This window comes from Bactrocera tryoni, chromosome 3 (assembly GCF_016617805.1).
Source record: "Bactrocera tryoni isolate S06 chromosome 3, CSIRO_BtryS06_freeze2, whole genome shotgun sequence".
NCBI lineage: Eukaryota > Metazoa > Arthropoda > Insecta > Diptera > Tephritidae > Bactrocera > Bactrocera tryoni.
Window position 1 is genome coordinate 29,815,023 of NC_052501.1, and position 23,063 is coordinate 29,838,085.

The 23,063-nt window shown below is 40.3% G+C and overlaps 1 protein-coding gene across 9 annotated transcripts in view; it reads left to right on the plus strand.

The window, feature by feature from the left end:
• The window catches only part of LOC120771814 (myocyte-specific enhancer factor 2), a 147,887-nt gene that overhangs the window by 49,914 nt on the left and 74,910 nt on the right, over positions 1-23,063 (plus strand). For all 9 annotated transcript variants that reach the window (XM_040100024.1, XM_040100022.1, XM_040100032.1 and 6 more), the window contains exon 3: positions 9,237-9,286. The gene's annotated coding sequence lies outside the window, so the exon portion shown is untranslated. The remainder of the gene's footprint in view (positions 1-9,236; positions 9,287-23,063) is intronic.

Consider the following 23,063-nt stretch of genomic DNA (forward strand, 5'->3'; position numbering starts at 1 on the left):
GGAGCTGCTTTTATGCCGCTATGTCTGAACTTGGTATCCCCGCAAGGCTAATAGAACTGTGTAAGCTGACAACGAGCAACACCAAAAGCTTTGTCGGGATCGGGAAGGACCTCTCCAAGGCGTTCGATACCAAAGGTGGTTGCAGACAAAGAGACGCCCTATCGTGTGATTTCTTCAATCTATTGCTGGAGAAAATAATACGAGCTGCAAAGCTAATTAGAGAAGGTACAATCTTCTTGTGAACGAGGACGAAACGAGCGAATTATAAGACAGCGGCTACGCTGCCTAGGTCATGTCGTCCGAATGGATGGAAACACTCCAGCTCTGAGAGTATTCGACGCAGTACTCGCCGGGAAAGGCAGAAAAAGAGTAAATAACTAAGTTCGTAAGCCACGAAGTTTTTAACACCGAAAGGGAAACGTCGGAAACCCTATGAAACAATAAATGATCAGAGAGACAAGATGAGTCAATATAACCATGCCCACTCCGTTCTCTCTCTCTATCTGGGATCCATGCGAAACTTATGCGTTTATGCAGTATAGCCAGCTCCGTCAAAGTTGGGAAGGATCTCTTCGAGCAGTTCGATACCAGACTAGGTTTTAGACCAAATGATTTTTACGTCTTCTTCAATATAATGTTGGAAAATGTGATGCGCGCCGTTCATCTGAATCACAGTCACGCAGATGATCAAGACATCGTAGACTTTAATTAGGGAACAGTCAGCGCAGTCCGACAACGAGGCAAGATAAAGTATAAATATTCCTCGATTCTTGCGAACTACGTCACTATTTTTTTAAATTTGGAAAAGTGAATGATTTGGTGTGTTCTGGAATTTAAGCCTGAAGATCAAGCGTAACATAACTTTTGCGAAACATGTCCTTTTTTCGACGAATAAAGATTACGTTCTATAAGTCTCACATCATTTCCTTCCTCTTATATGGCGAACTCTTAATTTCGGCTGCAAATAAATTAATATTTTCATATACTTAGGAATGTGAATCTTCTATACAAATATAAAGCTTTGCATAGAAAAAGCATCGCTACTATAGATCGAGGCTTTTTTGACGATGTTTCGGAGATTGCGCAGATTAAACTTTTGGTACTGATGGATTTCATCAGAAGCAAGTGTTGGCACATAGAGGACATAATAGAGTTGGAGGGAGCCAAATTTTGTTCAGCGATGAGGGCCATTTCGGACTCAATTGGTACTTAAGCAAGCAAAATTGCCGCATTCGGAACAAAAGCAACCTGAAGAGATACAAGAGCTGCCATTTCAATCAGAAAAAACATGAGCTTGGTGTGGTTTGTGGGCCGGTGGAATCATCGGTTCATATTTCTGCAAAAATGATGTCGGTGCAAATGTAACTGTCAATGGCGACCGTTATCGCGCCATGATAACCGATTATTTGATGTCTGAAATTGAAGGTCATGGTCTCGGTGATATTTGGTTTCAAAAAGATCGCACCACTTCCAGCACAATTCATCAGTTAATGGATTTATTGAGAGAACACTTCGGTGAACAGAAATTTCCACCAAGATCGTGTGATATCACACCGTTAAACTTTTTCTTGTAAGAATCTGTCGAGTCGAATGTCTATGCGGACAATGCCGCTTCGATTCAGTAGAAAAACATCACGCCTGTCATTCTTCACTTATCAGTCGAAATACTCGAACGAGTCATTGAAAATCGGGCTGAACGGATGGATCATCTGAGACGTAGCCACGGCAAACATTTGAAATGCTTAGATATACTTCAAAAAATAAATTCCAAAGAACGTTATTTTGAATGATAATAAACATTCTCCATTAAATTTAAAGTTTCTGTATTTTTTGATGGTAGGGAATCTCAAATTGGATCACGCTTTAGTTTCAAATTCTCTATCTCACAGCTCAGCGTTGATTTTCAGTGATTTCAAGTCAGAAGATATTGTTTGTTGTTGTAGCAACTTGTTTTCATCAGTCTACTTTCAAACTTCTTGATTTGTTTAGTGCTTCTGGAAAAGTTTAGAAGAAAAAAGTGAAAGATTTGTAAATGTACCATCACATGCTAATGCAACCTAGAAAGAATTACTCAATAGGTGTACATATGTATGTAGTATAAACCATGTTTGTATATATGCATATATAGATAATTAAATATGTGTATGTATTCATGCTTGTTTTTCAAAATTCACCGATGATTCAAGACATCTTCATCTGCTCGCGTTCTTTACACGCTGTTCCTTCCAATTAAAATTCGGATATTTCTCGTGCACACTCGTTCATTCATACTACGTTCGTATAATTCGTTCACAGCTCATTTATCTTTGAGTTTAAGCATACAAAGCAGCAACAAGAATAACAACGTCTAGAATGGGTAGTGAAGGGAAAATAAATAAATTAAATCGGAAAGCAGATTGAAATACATATTTTCGAAATGACGGCAATCGAATGGCGGCTGCGGCACCTGTCGCTTCTTAGCAACAAAATTAGTTCTGTTCTTTTTTCTTGTTAGCTACACAACAACAACAGCAAAAGTGGCAGAATAGAAAATTAAAGCGACTATGTTAGAAGCTGTTGTGAATCAAGACAATTTAGCAAGCGAAGAGCTTGCCCCTGGCCTTTGGCACCGCCGCGGCTGTCCGCCGAAACCAAAAATCGAATAAACAAATAAACAAAAAATTCAATAATATATGCAATCGTACAAACTTACACACACATTTAGTAGCCACAGATTTACTTATTCCTGTACAACGAGAATATATTTGCTTCAGATTATTTGCTCAGTTTGTATGCCAGCTATATGTTATAGTGGTCCGATCTGAACAATTTCTTTGGAGATTTTAGCGATGCCTCGGGTACTCAGCTACGCCAAATTTAACGAAGATTCCTCGTCATTTAAAAAAGCTTTTCATACAAGAACTTGATTCTGATTGTTCAGTTCGTATGGCAGCTATATGCTATAGTGATCCGATATCAGCGCTTCCGCCAAATAAACAAATTCTTGGGAAGAAAAGGGTGCGCACAAAATTTCAGAACGATATCTCAAAAACTGAGCGACTAGTTCGCGTATATACAGACAGACGTAGATGTCTAAATCAACTCATTCGGGAAATGTGCCTAATTTCGAGTATACATAGGTATCTCACATTGATTCCTCAAGAGACACTGTGCTGATGCTGAGTCCAGTTAAAGCGAATTTGTTTGAAATTTTCGTCCAAATTGAGTTTTTGTCCGAAAGATTCACCCGATATTTGGTCCCAACTTGCCGAAAGACAATCCTCGTTTAAAACCATTTTAAGTGTATTAGTAAGAAGCAAAAAGTCTATAGCACGGCAAATGTACTCCCATCGTCATACTAGTTATGCATTCTCTTTAATTTTAACTTAATATGTCGATCCTAACAGGGATCTCACTTGGACAGCTAGAAAGCCGGCCCAGTATTACCTAAAACTTCTACATAAATGATCATAAGACTTTCATAAATCAACAAAGCGCTTTGAGTCTATCATAAATTTGTTGAGACGGCTAATGACAGTTTCAGCTATGGCTTCTGCTCCGCCGTAGGTAAGACTGTCAAGATGCTTCAACCGCAATCTTGCGAAGGCTTAAAAATGGAGGCAAAAGTGTCTGGATATTTCCACCTTTCTCTATACTACTTCCGAGCGATATGCGTCCGACAAGATTTTTAGCCTTGCGGCATGAATGCATATTGGACAATACGTATCTAAGTAGTAAGAATTCCTACGATTGCGACAAGATGAACTTTGCCAAGGGAAAGTAGTTCAGTAGATCTCTTGCGTTCTACTCTAAGCCAAAAGGATCACGCATTCGCCACGGGCGCAGATTGTCGACAATGCCTGCTAAGCGCACGTGAGGTTCATTTGTCTAGTGCTAGAATATTGTCATATTGCATGTGACATGGTAGATCCCATATCTTCCCATTCCGATGTGAGCGGGCCAAGGTTGTACATTCTTGTTAGCTCATCGGCTTTGCAGTTACTAGCGATTCCGCTATGACTGGGCACCCAAAAGAGTCTGATGATGAAACCCTCCAACGCTTCCTCCTAACCTTGATCCAGTGTGAAAAAGCTATCTGCGCCTCTTCTTCAGCGTCTCCTCGCTAGCCACATGTCCATAATCGGTATGTGAGTTAAGAAAAAGTCATTACTTAGCCGCTGGATTTGAGAGATACAGTTAAATGCAAGAGAGTATTTCAGCGTGTACTTGTTTGGACCTCTTTCATACATTAAAGTTTCCTTGGACTAAGATGAGCTGTTCTTGTTTGGACTTATTTCATATATTAAGGTTTCCAAGACTAAGGCGCACTACGCTGCTATGTTTACGGCTGCTATGTGAAAAATATCATTAAGGGTTTTTGTTGGGGTACTCTAATACGGGTAGTTATGTGCCCTCGGCTATTATAAAGAAGGTCTGCGACATAAGGATCTACGAAATTTTTGCAATTAGTAGACTGGCTCATTGGGTACAATAGCCTAGGCTCTTGCAAAGAGGGCCTGCGACATGAGGATCTGAAAAGCCCAACGAAATTAGACAACTTATTTGAACAATAACTTATGAAAGAGATCTTAAGTGTTTATTTCATGAAAGGTCTTGTTTACTGTCTATTGAAGATTACTGTTTACCATGAAGCCCAATCAATGAAACGGTTTAATCAATCTATAAGAAAATAACCGGCTACAACGATGGCCAACGAATAATTTAAGTTCTCTATACATAACGTCAGTTCGTGCACCAGATCATTCTCTTTGCTCGAACAACAGCTTAAAAAAAATTAGAAGAACTCCAACCCAATCTATTCGGCATCCAAAAGTCTCCGTAGTACTGAAGTGTTGGCATGACGGATTAAGTTTATAAATTTCGCAATACTCAATTCCCCGCCCTCTTCGATTTATTGCTGGCTTCATGTCACACCACGCAAAAATCCACAAATCCAAAACAGCTGGAAAGTGTTAGCCGAAGCTTGAGCTTAAATGCTGGGGGAAATGGTGACAAGTGCACAGCACATTCCTGGTTAATGTACTCGCACTCTTTTGTTTTTTTGTTTTTTTGCTGTAACACCAATGTGGCGTTCGACGACTGCGTATGCGCAAATTGCTACTGAAATGTGCTTTAGTTTCAGAAGCTACAAGTAGGTATTCCACTTCGCTGTCTTCAAGATTTATAGTATCCTTTCAACTCTCGATTCGCGGTTGGTGTCAATCTGCCTGTGGCTGACGTCTGCTGGTCGCCAGCGTTTCGGATCTGCGGTAAATGTTGTCATGTGTTGTTCGTTTGTTTGGTGTTGATGTTGTTGTTGTGCATAATACATTTTTTGTTGGTGTTGACATGTAATCTCTTCTGTAACTATGCTTGATGATCTCTCGTTGTTGTTTTTGTTGTCATTATCCGAATTGGACTCACGCAAAGCTGGAACCAACTCGAATGCTCTATGGTCTGGTGACATTTTGAAATCTGACTTCACTTGTACTATGCAATGTTTTTGCTTTATTCCTTAGCAGTGTATAATTGAAGATTTACTCATGAGCTAGCTAGCATTACCGATTGAATTCGTTTTGGGCGTTCCAACATTGTTGTTGCGCGTTAGATTTTTATGTGAGTCAATGAAATATGAGTTGACGGACGGAGTGCCACTCCAGGAGGTTAACAACAGTGCAGAAGAGGTGGTGTTCGTCATGCCTGTATGTGCTCGAGATTATGTATAAATTTTATAATGTATTTGTCCACAGAAGAGGCGCAGAATGTCTTTGACTGTTTTGTGTCACATCTGGAGACTTGCACCCTTAATGAGGAGGATCGTTTCTCTGCTCCCTTTGATACAAAGAAATATAATTTACACATTTTGAAAAACTTTGCTTTTTCTGCTTCTTCGATAAACCCATATTGTGTTCAAACCGCCTGACAATGGTGCGGACATCTCAGAAATTAGTCGTCACCAGCGGCTCAACAATTAAGTATTCATGAGGTTGCTCAAACTATTGAGTATGACAGAGTATCCTCACCACCAAATCTTGCAACTAGTCTCGATGTCGTTAATAAGTCTTTTTGAGACGATAACCGAGAGTTCCGTCTAATAAGCCCTTGAACTCAGAGGAGGATTTCAGATGAAGTCTAATATAAATAGTGGTTTTCGAGTATACATCTTGTCGAACAAACTTATCATGCTTGGAGTCCATACACACAGACAAGTCTTCCACTTTCTCGTTTCCATGATAGTTGTGCCTACGTACCCACAACAGTCCCGAATTCTTTTCCGTCCAAGAACTGTCAACTCGTCAGCATCTTTTCTCAAAATTATTTGGATTATTTTCAGTTTTCAACAACAACGTTAAATTAACCATAGCCTAAAGAAGCTAATTGTACTGCTTAACAATCCTAAATACCGATTTCGATCGGAAATGCTATCGGTTGGTAATATAGGACTTATGGTTATATTTGGGACGATGGACCGTTTCCTCTGCTTCTCTCCAACCATATAAAAACTCGTTTTAGTTATCTAATAGCTTCACAGTTCAATATAAAGGATGAGGTATCAGGATCGGATATGATCCGTAGTCCGAAGGAGCAAGGTTTGGGCTATAAGACGTGTGGGGTAAAACTTTCTAGCCGCTGGTTTCCGGGCGTTTTTGCTCGCTTCAATTTGATTAGTTTTTGTTGACAGCATACTCCATTAAAGCTACCTGGTTTTTGAAGGTCATATTACCTTCCGATCCCACCAATTACTGAGCTTGGCGACATGGATATTCGGCTTTACCGCCGATTGCGTTGGTTGGCCAGGTTTCACATAGGATCTTTTGCATTTAGGTTATCGTAATGGATCCATTTTTCATCATCACTCTTATTAAAGCAGCAGTTCGGACGTGCAGGGTCGTCTTTCAACGGCTCGAGGCTTCTTATTCGTATGACATCCGGTTTCCTTGATTTGGAATGTATGCGGCTTGTTGTAAATGTTTTTACTGCTTGAGTAACTGCCAAAGATTCTGAGCGGTCTTCTTGTGTTTGGTAACAATCTTCATAGAAAAATGCTTCAACTAGGACATCTTTAAACGTTTTTGACCGCTCCGGACGTTCCTCGTCTCTCAGACAAAAATAATCACTTTTAAATTGCTCAACACCAAAATACGACGACTTCCGGCTTCAAATCCCAATAAATATTCAAAGTGAATTATAATTACATTTTTTCAAAACTTTCCCAAGTCATTCAATCCTTTTGCCGCACTCCTTTAACCTTCCTGCTTCGCTATTTATAATCTAACAAGTTCACCTCTGCCTTTATGACGCTGTGGGTCCTAAATTGCTTTGCTGAGAATTTCGGTCGCAAATATTACTTGTTGCGCGCTAATTTCGGTTTCGAATTTTATTTGCGGTTTGTTTTGAATCAATTAGTCATTGACCACTTGTTGTTGCAGTGCTTTTGTACTATTTATGTTTTTGGCGCTGCGCGGCGTTTCCTGCGTCAATCAATCATAAAAAGCAGCGATTGATTGGGAATTAGTTGCGGTTGCTTTGGCTGGAATTAAATTTATTAATCTAAATATTATTGTGCGGTTTGCATATTTTTCCTGCTATTGTGGAAGGGTTTAGCGAGTGGCGGTAGTTTGGAATTTTCTAATTGTACACTGTGAATTATAATTTCGGCAATATTTCGAAGGAAAATTTTAGTGAAAAGTAATTATAAATAACTTTAACAAAAGTAAAGGGAAAGACTTTTCTGCCAAGTTTGAATTTGATGCAAGAATCTGGCTAATGAACCCTTTGCCGTTTTTCTACTCTCATACCTTCGGGAAAGGTATGGAAGGGTAGGACTAGCTGGAGAACCGTTCGCACGATTGCTCGACTAAGTAACCGCAACGTATCCGGATTGGTATACGGCCAATGACTCGGTATCATGCCTTTAATTTCGTTAGGAATGTTTTCTGCCGCCACAACAACAACAATAACTCGTCGGAGAAGGAGGATGATGAGCTTTTTTACGCAAACTACACAAAGGAGTACACAGTCGGGAACTATCCATCGACTCTAGTTTTAGGTTTCTTCAACACTGCAATGCCTAAGTGGCTATCATAAAAGTAACAATACATCAAATATTTGGAAATGCAGGTTCCTTCTAAGTAGTGACTATTCACACCGATGATTGCCTTAGCTCGCGGACTGTACGCTCAAGACTAGTGAAGAGACTCTAGAGTCATTATCTCTGGTATGGAGTTACTAAGTGATTAGACTGGTTCGCGTGATAGTTCACAGCGGTATTGCAGGGAACTGCTGGTATGGATGTTTGTATCACCAGCTAAGCAAACACTTTTTAGTCCAAGGTAAATCGTTAGCAGTATAGTGAATTTTCGCACTCAGCAAAGTCCTCAACAAAGTCGTAACTAGTTCAGGTTAATAGAAAATTAACATTTGAGAACAAAAGATCTTCTACTCGGCAGCGCAGGCTCTTTCCAAGTGGTGACTATCCATTCCGATAGTACAGCAGCGATATTAGCCTTAGCAGGCCGACTGTATGCTCAAGACTAGTGAAGAAATGTCCAGACTCCTTATCTCTAGCATGATTAGACTGGTTTGGGTCCTAATTCGCAGCGGTATTGCAGGAAACTTTAAGGTTGAATGCTTGCAATGATGATTGTGTCTCAGACCAGACTACGCAAGCGTTGGTTAATTAGTAGCAATTGTACAGTCGTAAGGTCCTTCTAGCCCAGTGTATATCGTAAGAGGTCTTCTGAGCTCTGCGCCCTCAGCAAAACTTTTCAATAGTTGTAGGACTTCGAACTGACTGCTGCTGCGTTAAGATTGCACATTTTACCGACAGTCAGTTGCATAAGATACTTGGAAGAAGATCAGATATAACTCAACACTTTCTTCCCGTATATCCAGGCTGTGCCAGATCAAATCTAAAATACACCGGATCTCAGACTTTCAGAACTCCAGATGAAATAGCGCAAATAAAAAAAAGCACCTAAGCAGATTTTTAATCGGTTTGCCGATAAGTGATATCTAACCACTGGAGTTTTATCTGGCTTCACAAAGCACTGTTCATATACGAGTAGTAGCAGTCTAAGTGTAATACCCCGACTTCTGAGGGATCCGCCATTTAACTTAACCTAATACGAGTATAACTATTATTAACCGGTTTATTAGCTCCTTATACATAGAGTGTATAGAAGTTATATTTAAGTTATTAAAAAATCTTCAGGCAGTGCAAATAGTCTTAAATTTTAGTTTATTTTTACTTTCAGCTTCACTTCGCTTGGTTCGGGCACATAACGTTATTAATTATCCACTTAAGGTAAGTTTTTGCATTGGTTCTATGCATAAGCTTTATACGTAAAACAGAAACCCATTGCGAAAGCAGAGAAATGCCCTAGCGTACATTCCCAAATATCGATTTTGAAGTCGACTTTTTTAAGCGAAATGAGATTTTGTGTCTAGATATTGATCTGGTGATTTTAAGAGATACCGAATCCCGCGCCAAAGTATGTGAAAACACGCTTATATAATTTTTTATACTCTGAACAGGGTATATTAATTTGGGACACTCGGCAAGAAGCGCCGGAGACTCAGCATGTTGAGCTGACCCTATTTAGCCGCTAGATGGTGCTCCATTACAATTTAAAAATTTTATAAATGAACAAAACAAATCTCTTATATCATTACCATCTTACTCTTATGCTACTAATACATACAAGGTGCATTCCAAAGTATACAGGACTTTTTGAATCTATCGCCCCTGGTGGCGCCATCTATATGTCGACTGGTGCGTTAGAATCTGCTATATTTATCGATTGATTTCATGACATTTCATCGATTGAAAGTGAAGTTATTGCGTTTTATGTGTCAGTATGTTTGTGTTATCCGTGCGAAAATGAGCTTCGAACAAAGAACCAACAATAAATTTTATTTTAAAATTGGTAAAACTTTTACCGAAACGTTTCAACTGATGAAACAAGTTTATGGCGATGATTGCCTATCCCGTAGCAGAGTGCACGAGTGGTTTCAACGTTTTCAAAGTGGTCGTGAGGACATAAATTACGATCAATATGTGGGCCAAACAAAATTCGTGATCAACGGAAATTTCATCGAAACTTTGCGTGAATTCATCAAAAATCAACCGAAATCATCATTGAAATTCATGGAAATGGAGTTGAACATCTCCAACATCGATTTATCGTATTTTGACCGAACATTTGGGCTTACGAAAGGTGTGTGCACGGTTTGTTCCGCACAAATTGACTGACGACCAAAAATTGCTTAGCATCCATCCAACGAAGGACGATTATTTGACCAAAATTCACATTTTAACTATTAACCACTCCCCGTATTCACCTGATATGGCACCGTGCGACTTCTTCCTTTTCGGAAAAATGCATTTGCCCATGAAAGGAAAGCGTTATGCAGAGGTAGGGGACATTCAAAAGGCTTGCACCGGCATACTGGCGGCCATGTCGGCCAACGAGCTAAAACACTCTTTCGACATGCTTTTGGACCGTGCAAAAAGCTGTATTAAAGCAGAAGGAGACTATTTTGAATAAAATTGATTTTGTAGAAAAAAACCGTTTGTTTTGTTTTTTTTTTTAAGTCTTATTTACTTTGGAACGAACCTTGTATTAACTCAATTTCTCAAATTTCATATTCAGTTTCAAAACTGTTTCTATATTTTCGGCTATATTTACGCATGTAATAGAAACTTATCCACCGGCATCGAGCAAAATGACAGCAACACCGAAAGCATCACTCCCACTGCAAGTGGCCGTTATCTATTCAACATCCTTCCATCCATATAAATACATACTTTTTATATTTTCATTCCTTTTTTGCTGTCTTCCTTGCGTTTGTGATTTTCCATTTTCTATGGTTTTGAGCGGCGAGCGCATGGAAAAGCCATGACACGTGCCACAGCAGTTTTTTTGAGAGCAGTCTCTATGTACATAAGTTTGAAAAAACACAGCTGGATATATGTGTGTGTGTACTTGTATATACATATGTACATAGGTATGTATGTACATATATAGGAGCATACTGAAATATTGAGTTATCAAGCGTTGCGCATATGCCCCGCACTGGCTCCTTTGTACCCGCATTTGACAGCATGAATGAATGGCTTCGTGCATATGTACATACCTACCACACACTTATCTTCTTTTTAAGTGGGGTTGGGGGTATGAGTGCTGCTACTCGTAGTTTGTTAAATCATAAATATATTAAAATGAAAGTATATTATGGCAATTGACATTTCGTGTGCTCGCATATAACTCAAGTGAATTAAGGTACAGTGCAAATCCACAGCGAGAAAAATCAGACCGAAATTGTATAAAAATTAGAAGTTATTCCTATAATCAGGGTGAGAAGGAATTCTAGTCCTTGCCTGGTTATAAACCTAGCCTATACTACGAAGATCTTGTTTACTAACTTGAGAAAGCTACTGCCACTTAGACTCTTTTAGATTATCGCTTAGTAATATTATCAAGGTTAAAGGAAGTTGTAAACATTATATTACCGCTTAGTTTTCCTCTGAGAAATCATAACTTTCATTGGCTTTATAGTCCTGATAGAATTTAGATAAAAAAAAGGCTAATGTAGTTATTTCAATTTTCGATGATTCGTTCGAGCATTTCGTCTGATAACTGGGGCATGTCACGCGTGATGTTTTGTCCTAAGGCCTAAATCGCAACGGAATTGTCCGCATAGACTTTAGGTTTAATATTTCCCCACGGGAAAAAGTCCAAAGCGTGAAATTACCTGCTCACCGAAGTGTTATCTTATTAGATCCATTTCTTGATGCGATGTATGGGAAGTGTCGCCGTCTCGTTGAAACCAAATATCGCCGAGATCACGAGCTTAAATTTCAGGCTTCAAATAGTCGGTTATCATTAAGATATATAGACCGATGATTCCACCGGCCCATAAACCACACCAAACCGTTGTTTTTCAAGATGAAATGGTAGCTCATTCTTTATAGAACGTGAATTTTTCTAATAAAGTTGAACGATTTGTAAACTTTGTTCAGGGGTAAGTCTTTCCATCATGAAATGCCGAACAGCACTGAACAAAAGTAACATGACAGCTTGACACGACTCACGCGTGATCTGTCAAAAAAAAGGCTATTGAAAAAAGTACCTATACTTGGTTCACCCGTTATGACATGAGACTGTCATCTCAATAGCTTCCTTGCGACTATTAGATAATATTTCATGAAGCTACAACTACAGTGAGCTTATAATAAATATGTAAAGGTTAGATTAGGTTAGTCTGGCAGACTAATGAGCTACGCATGGTCCAGTTTTGGTTCCGTTACGTAGTTCAGCCGCATTCTGCAGGCGTGTGCCGCCACCGTACATTGACCTGTGAGTATTCCATTCATGTTTCTACAGTCCCTCCTATTTTAGATATGACCTTTGGCAGTTCTGCATCCATGTAGATCATTTTATCACGCTTTGAGTTTCCTTGCCAACCGATAGCCGCCTCGTCGCTTTTGCGATTGCGTATGAAATATTCACTAGATCTGAAATCGAAAGTAGCAGTTGAAGAGCTTAACAAACTTGGCCAAACTCGTTTGTTGCCTGACAGACAACGAAACCCATTCAAATAAAGTGGTTACCCGCTTTCAAATTATTTCCATCCACTAAGCTCTTAATATAAATAATCGTGGAATTTCCCCTTTTACATTTTTTTACCGAATTTACCGATCTCCGAAAACGGGGAAGCTGTAGCGCGTAACCATAACAAAGCTGCCCTAAGTAAAGATTCAATACTGTCTACGTTCGGATTTTGTACCAACTGCCAAAAATATCATTGAAGTCTTTTCTTAAAATGTCTCTAAAGATTCGTTTTCCTGAGAAATTCAACGGAACGAAGAGAATAGCATACTGTACTGAGACTCTGTCTTCTTTGAACGTGCTGAACGAATTGCATTAAAGATGATCCATTAATCCATGACGTGAAGTCTGTAGCTACAAATTATCTCTCTAGTTCGCACGATCTTTTAAGGATCGAAAGTATAAAGAAAGAAGAAAGAATTTTCAGCCAGTCTTAACTAGCATCTAACTTCAATATTTCTATGAATTGCGTTCTTTTCTTTCGACAAACAATGTATATCGTTAGGACAACAGCCTTTTCGGGAAGTGGTTTTTCAAGAATACTTGCTGATTTATAATTTCCTTGAAGCCTGGGAATCAAAAGGTCTCTTCAAAGAACATAGCTTGCCGATTTGGTCTTAAACACAAGGATGGGGGTGTTCCGTTGACATAAGGGCCAGTGAAAACCAACACCTTCGAAATATTTGATTTACCAAAATGATCTGCAGACTCGACGACTGTTGTCCCATCGATATTCAACATAGATGAGACAACAGTTGTCGGGTCTGCAAGTCCCTTTGGTAAATAAAAGTGCCTAACCATAACGGGATTCTAACGAATCGGTCTTTTAAGACTAGTTGCTGATATTTAATTTTCTTACCGCTTGTGAATCAATCTCTGATTTTTTACACCCAATTTAGTACACAAGGAGGTGTGTTCCGATGATTTAATATTGCTTGAATAAGATCTTCGGAGCTGCGGTTTGACATAAAAAAGTCATACGTAACTTTTTTTCAGCTATATATCCTCTGTTTTCGCCCGCTTCAAGCGTCCAACGTGTTTTTACCGTTATCGCCAGCAAAGTTCTGATATATTTCATGTAATTTGTCAGAATTAATTATGACATCCCGCCACAGGCATTGCCATGAAACGAAAAGTGGCACCCAAAACCCAACCCACCAAATAAAAGCAACAGCATCGGGCCGGCATAAGTCAAGTCAACTTTGACAAATGCATTAAAAACGTTTTTTTGCTGAGAGTCCGCATTACGTGGACGCACATTTTGTGAACGATACGTTGAAAAGCCCTTTGGCTCGCAGGCTGTGCGTTGCTCTTTGCTGGGTAATAAATTGATTTGTGCCAATGCACGTACCGAAATTGTGGGCGGCTGATTGACGGCGGGCTTGACTGGCATGCGACTGACAGCGCGCCTTCCCTCGGCTGCGGGCACAATATTAGCAATGAATTTTTGGCGTCGAAGCTGTGCCTATCGTATATTGTCAGATTTCAGTGTTAGTGGCGTCCTTATTTGATGTGGGTACCGAAATGTTTAGTACAATTGGGAGCGATGTGTGTCGTAGAAGAGTATTTATTTGATAAAAAAACGTTTCAGCTCATCAAATGTGTTAATTTTTACGAAGCTATGTTAATCCGGCGAGAGAGTGGAAGTTTAACGAAGTTGGAAGGAGGTAGTTTTCCCTGTTTTCATGTAATCGAATCGAGGTCTAACAGCCAAGTAAGGTTAAGTTAGGTTTGGTCCTTTGCGATACCAGATGGAGTTCGGTTCCTAGGTTCTAGTACGCGAATTTTAACAGACTTTGCGGCCTCACTATCGATTCCTCCTCCAGTGTGTCCTACCGTGGGGACCCCAGTTGCTTATTGCCAATGAGGGACAAATGCACAAGAGATGCTCCATTGTTTCCCTGTTGTTCTGCTCTAAACATTTTCTGCAGTATTCCGATCATTTTCCTACAGTCCCTTCTATCGTGTACCAAAATTTTGTTTTCGATTTTGTGTTCTTCCGATCTAACGTTTTGCACATGACTTTTGCAGTCTTGCACCCTGGTAGCTCGTTCCATCGTGTTTTGATTTTCTTTTCCATATTTCTGTCCAGATCCTCGTATAGACAATGCATGGGTTTCACGATGTTTATCACCTTTTCTGGTTCTGGTAACACTTTCCACTGCTGCCCTGCTTTCCAAAACACTTCTGGCCGACAATACGGTACGAGATTACTGCTTTGATTGCTGCTTGGCTGCCTACGTAGATGTTGACTCTGGATTTGCCTGCAGGTGCACTAGGGGCCAGCTCCGCTGCTTTTGCAATAGCAAAGGTCTCAGCTTGAAATATACAACAGTGGTTCGGCAACTTAAAAGATTGCCTTATGCCTAACTCTGGACAGTATATTCCCACACTAACTCCATCTTCCATTTTCTTCCTTTTAGACTGTTGCGCGTAGCTAACCTTTACACCAGCCATTTTTTCCTTTATTTACTTTGAGCCTACTTTCCCAATTGAAAAGTAGAGTCATGTAGTCGGTATTTTCCCAAGCGCCATTATCCATTGAGCAATCGCCGAAGGTTCTATATGTAAATTCCCCTGCAGCCAGTAGTGACTTCGCCGATTTTGCCGCACAGTTTTCAGCGAAGAGGTCTATAGGTGGCAGGTTTAGTACCAGCTCAAGAGCCGCCATTAAAGTTGTTCTTAAAGCTCCCGTTATGCATAGCGCAGGGAGCCTTTGAACTCTTCCCATTGGCTACCGGCAGGTTGATTTCCGTACGCCTGTCCTCCATACTACTCCACCGTAGATCAGAATTGGTCTAGCAAAAGCTGTGTAGCACCAGTGCATGAGAGAGCCCGCAGGTTGTGCCGAGTATCTGCCTACACGCATATAGAGCATTGCTGGCTGTCCTCACTCTTTCTTCCACGTTGTGCTTCCACAGCAGTTTGCTGTCCAAGACTACCCCAAGGTACTTGGTGCGGTCCTTGAAAGAGAGTTGTGTCCCATTTATCGAAGGGAACCTCCATAGAGGAATTTTGTGTTTTCTTGTGAACACAAGCAGATACGTTTTCTCGGGGTTCAACCTCAGACCCGCTTGCCAAGTAAACGGTTACAAGGTATATTACGGAAACAAAATTGTACTGTGAAGACTTTGGGATTTAATCCTTGCAAGTTTTAAGAGTATGTATAAAATGTTCGGTTATACCCGAACTTAGCTCTTCCTTCTTTACTCGTTAATATTCATTTTCTTTCCCACTTTCTCGGTTTCTCTTTCTACCAATTCTACTAACGAAATATTTCTTTGATTTTTAACTTACCTTCGGCGCTTTTGCGTTTGCACTTCAATTCGATTTCCGTCTCTGCTCCTACACGTCATTCAATTTGTTTACCGTTAACACACGGATAACGCTTCTCTTTGATTTACTTAGGATTTCAATTCGATTTTCGACTGACGGTGCCTTTTTAAGTGCTTCAAATATATTATTACCGCTATACACCCGTGTGATATACTTCTGTTAGCCGTCTTGTCATATCGCTTCAGCTGTGGTCCCTTCAGCATTTATGCTTTACACTCATTTTTTCGCATTTACTCACTTTTTTATTATTTATTAACTTTATTTCGATTTCAATTTCCGTTGCTTGTTTTGTCAACCGTTTCGTGGCTTTTATGTGTGCTTCTTTGTTGAAGTTGTTGATGTAGTAAAGTGTCTACAGGATAATAGAAATTTGCGATTTGTACATGCACACAAATATTTGGATAACAAATACACTTTCAGGGCTAAAAATTCGCATACAAAGCTTTCAGGACCGTCCTTCTCAACTCTTGGCAGCTGCCACTACGGCTATCGTCGGAAAACTATCTAGTAGTATCAGTACATCAGCTAATATAGTCAGGATAAGATAAAGCTTCTTAAGTTACGTACAACATCCCTCACATTCGGTCAGATTCTCTTCTGATTCCTATGTTAGATGTTGCCATTTCCTTCCTGAGCTTCGAGACATTCATGCTGTTCCTATATAGAGCTACTGTCTCCATTATAATCAGTTCTCTCATTCTTCGTCGCTACTTTACTCTAAAAAGGCATCATCGGCACCATGAAATTTTGTTTTAGGCTTCGATGACCCTATAGAGGCAATGGCAGGGGAGCCATTAACCTTTAGTAAATAACTCTCATTGCTGTTTCACATAACAGCTGTGAAGAACGTGGTCGATTTTGTTGTGAATATCGGTCAAAATGTCCGCAGGGCTAAGTAATTTTTAAGAATCACCGAATCGAACAAGTATTCGATAGCTCATATTGTACTTCTAACCCTACAAAAATGGTTTGGGATATCAATGAAAGTACATTTGATGCCTTAATGTATGGAATACGATTTCTATTATATGGCCACCACTGGACACTTACAGAAGTCCAGACACTAAACCCAATTTTCGACGGTTTTCAAGCATAAATCGGCCGATACTGTTATAAGCTCAAGAAATAGTTTAACGGCGTCAAATCGCATGACCAACGCGGACAATTTACTGGGCCATTTCGTGAGATAACACGTTGACTACGTTGATTGTGACATTCGCTGTGTGGCTTGTGGCGCCATCCTGTTAGAACCACATATTGTCCAAGCTCATATCATCCAATTCGGGCCAAAAATATTCGGTTATCATAGAGCGGTGGTGATTCCCATTCACATTACCTTGCCGGTCTTTATCATCACGGAAAAAGTACGACCCAATGACGCCACCGGCCCATATACCGTACCAAACCGTAATTTTTTCGGGTTGCAATTGTGACTCATAGAGTACGTGTGGATTACTGTCTGACCAATAAAGCATATTTTGCTTATTAACGAAGCCATTAATCCAGAAATGAGGCTCATCGCTGAAAATGATTTTTCGATGAAAATTCGTACAATTTTCAAGTTGTTGCTCAGCCCAATTCACGAACATACGACAATTTTGGTGATCAAGCGGCTTCAGTTTTTGCGTCAATTAAATCTTGTATGGATGTAGGCCAAGATATTTTCGCAAAAGTCGCCACAACGACTTCACAGAGATGCCGAACGCTTGAGACGTGTGAGAGACTGATTTGGGTCTCCTCAATTGATGCGCTAGCGGCAGCAATATTCTCGACACTACGGACACTTCTTTATCTCACTGACATGGGAACATCTTGTACTGTGCCTGTGGATTCAAATTTTTCCACTAGACGCTCAATTGTTGATCTGACAGGACGATAATGACGACTATAGATTGGACGTAGCGCTCTTAAAGTTGAGGCCACTGACTCAAAATTTCGGTAGTAAATTTTAATAGTTTCGACTCACTGTTGTAACATATTCGTTCCATGATGAAATGGCAAACCTTACTAGAGAGAAATGTCAAAAGATCGGGAAAAAATGTACCCTATCGCTCTACTTTTGTAGCGTCCCGTCCGTAGTCAATTGTACGCTCAATGTCGCAGGTTTGCAATCGCGTCTGAAATTTTTGCTTAACAACTTCTCTTGCTCTAACCTACATACCTAGCTTTCTCTCATATTCAGCAAATAAATTTAATTAAATTAAATAAAAAAATTTCCAATTCCCACTAAAACGTCTGAGTTGCAAGAAGTTCAAGTGCTCTAAACGGGAAAGACAGCGTTTGCCGCAAAATCCGACGGAAGTGCGGCAGGCAGCGTGTTACCGAATGACACGTGAAATGTTTTCCATTCATAAAAATTGCAAAAGTGTGAATTCAGCACCTCGCTTATACCTCTCCTAACCGGCTCAATCACTTTCGTTGCTCTTTTTTTTTACCACAAACCGTTTGGGTTAGCTAAGCGTGTGGCCTGTTCGAGTTCACGATGTCACAATGTTGAGCCTTTCTCGCTCCGTCCGCCTACGCACACATTTCAAATCTTCTACATCCGTAAATATATTATATATTTTTAAATTTCGTTTTGCTTGCGCTCTTCCTTGCCACCTTTCTCTCCATCTTTTCATACCCACTCACAGCATCCTGTTCATCTACGGCTTACCGGCGCTCAGTTCTTACCTGACAGCCGAGCCAAATCGCGCTTTTACCTTGAAATGTCACATTAAAATTTCACGAGTCACTTTTTTCATTTATTTCGTTAGTAATTTCTCTTGGTGGTTTGGCAGTTTATTTTCTATTTATGAATGAAAACCTTACTTTGCTCCTTGTATACCTATTCCAACGGTCCTTGCTCTGCTAACGTTTCTAACGGTTACTAGCTGGCGTTTTCGTGATTTGTTGCTAAGTTTAGCTGCCGATTGGTATTTTTGGATTGAGTGTGATGGAACAGTTGAGCTTGAGTGCTTTCGTAATTGTGTTCTGGATGTCGGTAATATGAAAATTGACTTTGGTTGAAATGAAAGGTTAAGCGACTCATTCATCCAGTGTAAGTGGAGCTTCAATAACGGGTCCTTTCTTCATGACTATACTTGCAATCGTGTACGCTGTTGGTTTGCGTTGAATTGAGAGAACCGAGAGGCCGATATTCTCAGTGGAAGTGGATATAGTTTCTTCTTGTAGTGATCAATACTAATTTCAATACTCGATTCAACTTACTTTATTTTGAGAAACTGCTGGCAGTACAAGCGTTATGCAAACAGCACTATAAATTTTGAATATAGTGTATCGGGGGACCGCCGAAAAAAGAATGAAAGGTCGAAAGAATTTCATCCTCATCGAAAAGAGTTTTAGTGTACGGAACGGGCTGGGTGCTATAATCTGGACGTAAGCAGGGACTCTGATCTTAAAATTGTGCGGTTAGACCTTGAAAACTGTTCTAAAGTTCGTAGTGGGAAATCTTTATTGAAACTCTGCTCATCCGGAAGTAGCTTTATAAACAATGAGCCAACTGATGATTCACTAATTATTAATCCGAAGTTATCGGTTATCGGCAGAACCTCGTTTTTAAAATACCACCATTAAATGTTCCGTTAAAAAGTTTACGGAGACATACATATGTATGCGGAACGTCTATGTTGGATAAAGATGATCAAACTAGCTTTAGTTTTCTGTTTTCTCAGCTCCTTACCTATTGGTCCACTTGTACCTCCTGCTGAGAAAACGCTGAAGCTTCGAATATACTCATCATCTATTTTTGGATTTCCTTCGGTTGGCCTCAATAACCTCACCGTAATGCTTTCTCCAGAATGGATAAGGAAGCGAAGCAAATGGGTTTGGTAGTGACTTGAGAACTAAAGTCCTCTCTCGACGAACAAAGACCAAACTATAAAGGTCACTCATCATTACCGTCCGGCTATATGTTGCAGAGGCATGGAGGCAAGGACGCTGACAACGTCTAATGAGTCGACGATAAGAGTTCTTGAGAGAAAGGTTCTGTGGGTCCTTCGCGAATTGGCAACGGCAAATACCGCGGTCGATGGACGATGAGCTGGGCGAGATGTATGACGGCATTGACATAGTTCAGCAAATTAAGAGACAGCACAGAAGAAGACACCTTATGAGTCGAAGCTTTCACTAGAGCTGCAAGTGTGGAAATAAACTCGATTTCCATCCATCCGAACTCAAAGTTTTGCCTTCACTGATCGTAGTAACTGGTGATTTTCAGTTTTTTTTTTTGTTCATATTTCTTAACTCATCATCTCATAGGCATGCAAGTTAGGAGATTGAGTCTAAATCTACTAATCTTTCAAGAGTTTCTTAAATTTTTTCGCCAGAAGTGGAGCCAATATGGCAAAATTGTAGAATCTGAACAAAACAAGTTTAAATTTAAATATTTCCCTTCTAATTTTACACATTTCTCTTGCCACTTAATTGCCCTTGAGCAGTGTCTCATTCCTGCCGCGGGGCACTCACTAATTCCCCCGTACTCGCAGTCGTTTGGAGCATTATTTACCACACAAATGCACTTCATTTACTCAATTTCAAATTAATCTGCCATTAACGGCGAGTAATTCATGAATTTCCCATCAATCTTTTCGTTTGGCGGCGTGTGTCAGCGATGTCCGGACACCTGAGCGCACGCCCTGCGGCCCACTATGAGACACACGACAACAATTTTCAACTAATTTTGGCTGTATCGACTGGAAGACTCTGCGGCAGCCTGTTGTTTTTGTAGCAGTGCGACAAAGTGACAGGCCGACAGGATGTCGTAATTATGTCGAACGCTTCCTGGCGGTATTGATGCGGTTTGCGGTCGACATTACCGACAAAGTTAATCGTGCAAAAAGGCAACAACAACTCGAGGTTATACTTTCCGTTGGAGTGAAAAGTTTGCGGAAAAATGTACATATGTATAATAATAAGCCCGTGTATCCACGATAGCCTCGCCGACCAAGCTAAACGACTTTCTGGCAGCGCTGCCACATTTCATTTCAACACATTCATTTTACTTTCCCGTCTGTCTACTTGTGACGTCGCATTCGCTTGTGGCCGCCAAAAATCGAAACTGTCACAATGTATCCCTCTCTCATCGTTTCCTTCCTTCAGCTTCTTTCTCGTCCGTCCACGGACAGCCACTTCCATTAGGTCTTCTGTGCATTTGCCCTTTTCAATTTCAATCAAACGTAAAAATGCTTTCGTTGTTAGCCTTACCGCACGCTGCGCTGTCATTTCGGCCGTTCTAACCATAAAAATTTAGTATAGAGGTGGATAGGTCTAAAAGTTTTTCCACTACCTGTATTGGCTTTTGTGTTTTGAATAATTGATACACTTGAATAAATATTTTTTGTATTTTATTCTTAATATTTTTCGGAGACACATGACTTCGGAGATTAGCTCTATTTCAAATTTTATCTTAGTGTTTTGGGGACTTTTAACAAGCGATGAATCTCGCGACGGATCCTCCAATTGAAGCACGTAAAAGTTATTAACCATGGTTCTTTCTATAGCGTTCTCCTTGGCTATAGTATTATGACCGATGCGCTTCGTCGGTGAACACCATTTTTTTATGAAATTCGGTATCGTTCAACAACTCATTTTGGGCCTATTCACCGAACGTGCGACGCGCTTGTTGGTCGCTTGACATCAGTTCTTGCAAGACTTGAGTTTTCTTCAGCGCAAATCAATATCCTCCGCAAAATTTTACATAAAGTGGCTGGGCACAGCTCCAATTGTTGCGCACGATGGGGGATGGACTCAATCGGCTCTTCATGCGATACGCAGCAGCAGAGAACGGCGTCTTTGAAGATGCGCATTATCCACTAGAAATAAAATGTGGTGCGAAAACGATCCACGGTTGCTCGAATCACCGAATTTGGTAATAAATAAGAAATAAAAATTGGATGGGTCCATAATGGCTGCATAAGAAAGGGCAAGCGGAGAGTAATAGAACTTCGCTTAGTGCTTCAAATTGTCATGAACTATGAACTTCAGAACTAAGCCCATTTGTTTCTTGTTCTTTAGGTTTTTTTGTTTTTCATTCTGAAGGAGATCCAGTATACGTAATATGTACAGCCCAAGCCTAAAGTTAAAGCCCTTTCTCTTCCTTTAATATGCCTTTATATTTCTATAAGATCTAATTCACTCCATTTACCAGAATGAGGAATAAATATCAAATTTTAAAGTACCCCGCCATTCATTATATATATAGTTCCTTTTTTGAATGAAAAGTTCGCCGGGCTCTGGATTAATTTGCTTCTTATTCGTTTTATGCGGTTATAGTCGTGAAAGTCGTCCTTCCTTTTTGCAGTTTGCCGCCAATTGGAGCTTTCAAGTATAGATGGGTCCTCCTCCATCTGGTCTTTTCAATGTAGTGGAGGTCTTACTCTTCTTTTCGCGGCGGGTACTGCGTCGAATACTTTCAAAGCTGAAGTGGTTTGATCCATACGGATGACATGACCTAGCCAACGTAGCCGCTGCCTCGTAATTTGACTGCGGTATTCGCCGTTGCCTATGCGGAAAGGACCATAAATCATCCGCAGAACCTTGCTCTCAAAAACTCGTAACGTCGACTCATCAGATGTTGTCATCGTCCATGCATCTGCACCATATAGCGGGATGGGGATGATGAATGACTTATAGAAGAAGAGCTGGTCTTTGTTCGTCGAGAGAGGGCTTTACATCTCAATTGACTGCTCAGTCCGAAGAAAATTTCGAGGCTGACATTGTTGTTGCTGTTAATGTTGGTTCCAAGATAGACGAAATTATCTACGACTTCGAAGTTCTGACTGTCAACACAGTAACGTGGGAGCCAAATCGTGAGTGCCACGATTGTTTGTTTGATGAGTGGATATATTTCGTCTTGCCCTCGTTCAATACCAGAGCCATTTGCTTCGCTTCGAAGAGGTGGTGTGTGTCAATCTTCTTTTCATGGGTCTTTTCCAAGATTTGGCGGATGGTGTCTATGTGGTCAGTTGTTGATTTTCCAGGGCTAAAGCCACACTGATAAGGTCCAATCAGTTTGTTGACGCTGCGCTTTAATCTTTCACAGAATATGTTCGAGAGAATCCTATATGCCATGTTGAGGAGGCTTATCCAACGGTAGTTGGCGCAATTTGTGAGGACTCTCTTTTTGTACATTCG